At 43.1% G+C, this 6,448-nt stretch overlaps 1 pseudogene; it reads right to left on the minus strand.

Annotated features, from left to right (window-relative positions):
* Positions 1-5,171: 5,171 nt before the first annotated feature.
* The window catches only part of LOC102758578, an 11,632-nt pseudogene continuing 10,355 nt past the window's right edge, over positions 5,172-6,448 (minus strand).

Consider the following 6,448-nt stretch of genomic DNA (forward strand, 5'->3'; position numbering starts at 1 on the left):
GGGGAGCGGCGGCCTCGGGGCTGTGGCCTCCCGCGCCCTTTCTCTCTAGTTCTCCGGGCTCCGCGCGCGGCGCTGGTCACGGAGGGAGCCCGGCCCGTTTCCTTGGTCCCTCGTTCGCGCTCGCTGTCAAAGGCAAGGAAGGACCCGCCCCCACCCCCATCATCTTCAGGGTCTCCTGTACGCATTGCAGGTGCTCAATAAATGTTAAATCTTACCTCTTAAAAAAAAAAGGATGGTCAGGCAGGAAGGGTAAAAGGAGGTTGGGTGACCTCTCTCCAGGGTAAGAGAGCACTTTGGTTTTCAGTGTGCCCTACTTAACAAGTGATTTTTTTTTCTTTATTGATTAAGGTATTACATGTGTGTCCTTATTCTCCCATGGCCCTCCACTCCCTCACTCATGCCCTCACCCCCGCTCTTGACTGTGTCCATTGGTTAGGCCTATATGCATGCATAGAAGTCCTTTGGTTGATCTCTCCCCCATTCCCCCATACTCCCCTACCTTCCCTCTGAGGTTTGAGGTCTGATCAATGCTTCTCTGTCTCTGAATCTGTTTTTGTTCATCAGTTTATGTTGTTCATTATATTCCATAAATGAGTGAGATCATGTGATATTTATCTTGCTCTGACTGGCTTATTTCGCTTAGCATAATGCTCTCCAGGTCCATCCATGCTGTTGCAAATGGTAAAAGTTCCTTCTTTTTTATAGCAGCATAGTATTCCATTGTGTAGATGTACCACAGTTTTCTAATCTATTCATCTGCTGATGGGCACTTAGGCTGTTTCCAAATCTTAGCTATGGTAAATCATGCTGCTATGAACATAGGGGTGCATATATGCTTTCTGATTGGTGATACTAGTTTCTTGAGATATATTCCTAGAAGTGGGATCACTGGGTCAAATGGGAGTTCCATTTTTAGTTTTTGAGAAAACTCCATACAGTTCTCCACAGTGGCTGCACCAGTCTGCATTCCCACCAGCAGTGCAAGAGGGTTCCTTTTTCTCTGCATCCTCTCCAGCACTTATCGTTTGTTGATTTGTTGATGATAGCCATCCTGACAGGTGTGAGATGGTATCTCATTGTCATTTTGATTTGCATCTCTCAAATGTTAACAAGTGATTTTTACTAAATTTATCTATATTGTTCTAATTTTTAAAATGCTTCCCAACAAATAAACCTAAATGATGTTCATTGGAAAATAGCTACAATCCAGGTGTTAGTTTTGCTTACTAAGGAAAACATTTATCCTATTCCCTGTTTGGACAGCCATTCCTGTGGAGGAAGTCCTCAAGTCACATGATCTCTGTTGTCTGGAGGGTCATTTCTCTCAGAGTGGGGACTCTGATGTGATCTATGCATCCAGGCTTCTGGCTCGATGCCCCACATCTACTGAGGGCTCATAAAACATTTTCTGGATGGCCCTAACCCAGTGGTTCTCAACCTTCCTAATGCTGCGACCCTTTAATACAGTTCCTCATGTTGTGGTGACCCTTAATTTCATTGTTACAAATTGAACATAATTAAAGCATAGTGATTAATCACAAAAACAATATGTAATCATATATGTGTTTTCCGATGGTCTTAGGCGACCCCTGTGAAAGGGTCGAGACCCACAGGTTGAGATCCACTGCCTAACCGGTTTGGCTCAGTGGATGGAGAGTTGGCCTCAAACTGAAGTGTCTGGGGTTAGATTCTGGTCAAGGGCACATACCTTGGTTGCAGGCTCTGCCCCAGGTTCTGGTCAGTGCTCCAGGAGGAGGCAACCAATGGATGTGTCCCTCTCACATCGATGTTTATCTTTTTCTGTCTCTCCCCCTCCATTCCACTCTCTATAAATCAGTGGAAAAAGTTTGCTGGATGCATAATTCAATGATATCTCTAAGTGGGATTGATGAGATCAGACAGACCTGGTTAGAAATGCAGATCTGACAGTTTCCAGCCTCCCCCTGCAGATGATTTAATCAGGATCAATGGGCAGAACATGACAGTCCTATCCCAACCAAACCAAGGGTTTGCTATTACGCCCCTAGGGAAGCCTGGATGGCTGCTTCCCCGAGGCTGCTTGGTAGAATATCAGTGCAGCGCAATGAAGGTGTAACTGTCTGGCAGAACCTGTTCGTTCAAGGAGGCCTGGGCTGAAGAACCAAAGATGTTATCTGAGCATGGAGCCATGATAAGAAACCTGGGAATTCCACACTTTTTAATCCTTACTTGAGGGCATGCTTAGAGAGAGGGAGGGAGAGAGAGAGAGAGGCCAAGACTGTGGGTGGAACCCACAACCTGCGCGTATGCCTGACCAGGAATGGAACCCATAATGGGATGATGCTTCAAGCAACTGACAAGGGCAATACATCTTCAAAACAGAACTAGAGTATTAACTCAGTAATGGTCATGGTATTAATATCATAACCATCTCCCATCGAGCCCTGTGCTCAATTACATTTTAAGTGGTAGATTCAAACCCAAATGATCTGGTTAAATAGCTTTAGTCTTGCCCTGATCAGAGAGGAAGGGATTGGTTAGAGAATCGTCCCATACACCAAAAGCTTCTTGGTTTGATCCCATGTCAGGGTAAAGGCCTATATTTTCTATTCCAACCCCAGTGGTGGCATGTATGGGAAGCAACCAATCAATGTTTCTCTCATATCAATGTTTTTCTGTCTCTGTCTTTCTAAAATCAATAAGCATATCCTCAGGTCAGTATTTAAAAATAAGAAAAATACGTCTTATTTTTTAAAAATATATTTTTATTGATTTCAGAGAGGAAGGGAGAGGGAGAGATAAAAACATAAAGGATAAGAGAATAATTGATCAGCTGCCTCCTGCTTGCCTCCTACTGAAGATTGAGCTCCCAACCCGGGCATGTGCCCTTGACCAGAAGCAGGTGCCCTTGACTGGAATTGAACCCAGGACCTTTCAGTCTGCAGGCCGATGCTCTATCCAATTAGCAAAAGCGCCTAGAGCTCAGGTGAGGATTTTTTTTTTAAAGTATGTTTACAGTTAATATGCAAAAGTTTACTCTTGTATTATTTGTTATTTATTACTGTACATATTTGTATCACTACTGTCGACCTGCTTTGCTCAGCCCTATACATGAACATTTTATAAAACATGAGACAAAAGCAAGACAATTAGGATTCCAAAAAGAATTATATGGAAAATAATAACAAGCAAATAAAATGAGTTTTTAAAAATATATATATATTTTATTGATTTCAGGAAGGAAGGAAGAGGTAAAGAGATGGAAGCATCAATGATGAGAGACAATCATCCATTGGCTGCCTACCACACGTGTTCTACTGGGAATCTAACCTTGAATCCTGGTTCATAGGTCAATTCTCAATTAATAAGCTATACTGGCTGGGCTAAAATGTATTATTATTATTATTTTTTTTTTACATAGGGAGGGGAGAGAATGAAACATGGATTTGTTGTTCCACTCATCTGTGCCCTGGCTGGGGATCAAATCCCTAACCTTGGTGTAGCAAGACTATGTTCTAACTAACTCAGCTACCCTGCCAGGACCAGATGACGTGAATTTGAAAGCAGGAAGAATTTTCACAGAGGCAGTAGGGAGCAACAAGAGCATCCCAAAGCAGACCAAGTTTGTGAAGCAGAAATTTATTTCTATTTAAAAATGCTCAAGACTTTAAAAAGGCCCAGAGCCCAAAGGTGTCCAGGTTTAATTTAAGATCATCCTGACTTGGTGTCCTTCTGTTTCTCCTTTTGTGAGGCATTAATTTGATCCTTGTTAATGAGACGCCTTGGTAATTCTAGTTGGATTGTGGCGACATCTGGTGACTCCCAGTATCTGTCATAAATGGCCACCAGGTTATGAACGATGAGAAACATAATACCAGAAATAATCACAAGATGTCTGCAGATTTTACTTGAATATCCTTTCTGAATTATTATTTCCAACCAGGCGCAGTGATCATCAATTTGAGTAGGGGAGATCATGACGCCACCTGCAAAGACTGGTGTTAAATGCAATTCTTTCAGAAAGAAACCAGCAAATACCCTTCAAGATGAAACAACAACTGTATTTTTTAAAATATATTTTTTTATTGATTTCAGAGAGGAAGGAAGAGGGGGAGATAGAAACATCAATAATGAGAGGGAATGATTGATCAGATGCCTCCTGCACGCCCCCTACTGGCCCAACCAGGCGCAGTGATCATCACTTTGAGTAGGGGAGATCATGACGTCACCTGCAAAGACTGGTGTTAAATGCAGTTCTTTCAGAAAGAAACCAGCAAATACCCTTCAAGATGAAACAACAACGGTATTTTTTAAAATATATTTTTTTATTGATTTCAGAGAGGAAGGAAGAGGGGGAGATAGAAACATCAATAATGAGAGGGAATGATTGATCAGATGCCTCCTGCACGCCCCCTACTGCAGATGGAGCCTGCAACCAAGGTACATGCCCTTGACTGGAATCGAACCCGGGATCCTTCAGTACGAAGGCCAACGCTCTATCCACTGAGCCAAACCGGTCAGGGCTAAAATGTATTCCTTACAAAACTGACTTAGGTCAGTCAAATCTATAACACAGACTCCATAGAACTCAGCAAATGCAGCACAAACTGCAAGGACATCCATACAGGAAACCGGAGTGCGTACCACACAAAGCCAGAGGAGGAAGCCCGGGAGAAGGGTTGGGGGGTGGGGGTGAGGGCTTCATATCTGGAAAATCCTGCTCACAATGCTGATGGTGGTGATCAGCTTGCATAGTCAGGGTGGAGCCATCCAAAATTGGTTTTAAATGTCCACACTGATGATGACTCACCACATACCAGAAGAGTATGAAAAGGTTTATTACTCACATGATGAGGTTTTGGAGCAAGAGTCAGGTGGATTTTAGAATAGGTCCCAAAATGATTGAAAGCACAGGGAAAAGGGTCTAGCTTGCGGTGTTCATGTTGGTTACTGGGTGCTATTGGTGGAAGCCAGCTGACACTCATGGAAACTTGCCTGATTGAAACTCCCCCCCCTGCACCCATGGATGGGGCACCTGGACTTTCTCATCACTTTCCCAGGTGTAAGGTCAGGAAGGAGAGAAGGGTGCATCCTAAAAGCTTTCAACATTCAAAGATCAAAACTGGAATCAGGATCTTTTAATAACACGGGAGGAAATAAGCACATACAAAATTTCGTACAAATTGTCATCACTAGACTCTGATGATACTGATTGTAAGAGATTCTGAAGAAGATGCAATGGAGAAATAAGGAATAAGTTTTTCTGTAAATTTATCAGCGACTCCATACATATATGACCAGTTATTCAAATTATAAAACGAAATCTCTCCCAACTCATAGTCCAGAAAAACGCCAGTCTTCCGTTGTCCTGTAGGGACAATGCCACATGTCCGAGTCAAGAGCTGATATTGCCAGTATCCATTGTTTGCCGATGGTGATATGGGAGTATTTATGATGAAGGATTCTTTACACACACCTAAGAAATATTCACCTGCACCTATTACTTTCACTGCCCAAAAATGCCTGCCAGCATCAATTTCCTCAGAACTCAGGACAGCTGGGGAAGAAATAAGTGCCTGGGGATTAGGAAGACCATCTGGTCTCCTAAAGGTCACAGTTTTTCTATCACTTGACATAATGAGGTCTGGATGGGCAGTTTCAGGATCCAGTGTCAACTCTACCTGAAAGGTGACGATCATTTTGTGCAGGCCCAAGTAATGTGGGGGGAGAGTGAAAATCTCCTTCTGTAATTCACATGAAAACACTGCTGGGGTCTCTCGGTTTCCATAGCTGTTCTGGATCCTTTCAATATAGCTGTTGTGGATCCTTTCAATGCCTGTGAGTGTAAATCCTCATCTGTCTTCAAACACTTGTCTTTTGTTTTACTTAACAGACTGCTTACCCTGAACCTATGGTATGAAATTTGCCTTCCATTTTCAATTAGTTTTTCTTCAACATCCTTCTCTTCCATAAGTAGATCTTTATCTCATTCATTGTGCTCTACTTCTAAGAAACTCTTAATTTCTTCACATTCATAGTCCAATTCCTCCCTCCGTTTTTCCATCTTTCTCTTTACTTCCCAAGTATTTTCATCTTGTTTTTTATATACAGTTTCAGCATTTTCAAGGTTATTAGTAAGGGTCCCAATGTGCCTTTTGAGGATCTCCCTGTGACTGGCTGCAGCTTCCTCAATGGGGATCAGGGGCTGATCCAGGGGATCTAAGGAGCCCTTGCACTGGGGACACAGCAGCTCCAGGCTTTTCTCACAGAACAGGGTGAGAACCTCATTGTGCTTCGCACACAGGGGTATTTCTTCCTGCATTTTCCTCTGGCTCCCGGAGGTGGGGATCTGCTGAACAATCTCAGTCATGTGACATAATTGGGTGTTCCTCTTCAAGCTCCTGTCAGGGCAGTGGTGGAGGCAGACAGGACAGGGAAAGGTGCCCTGTAGACCTTCCCAGCCCCTAGA

The sequence above is a fragment of the Myotis davidii genome, unplaced genomic scaffold (genome assembly GCF_000327345.1).
Source record: "Myotis davidii unplaced genomic scaffold, ASM32734v1 scaffold225, whole genome shotgun sequence".
NCBI classification, from domain to species: Eukaryota; Metazoa; Chordata; class Mammalia; order Chiroptera; family Vespertilionidae; genus Myotis; species Myotis davidii.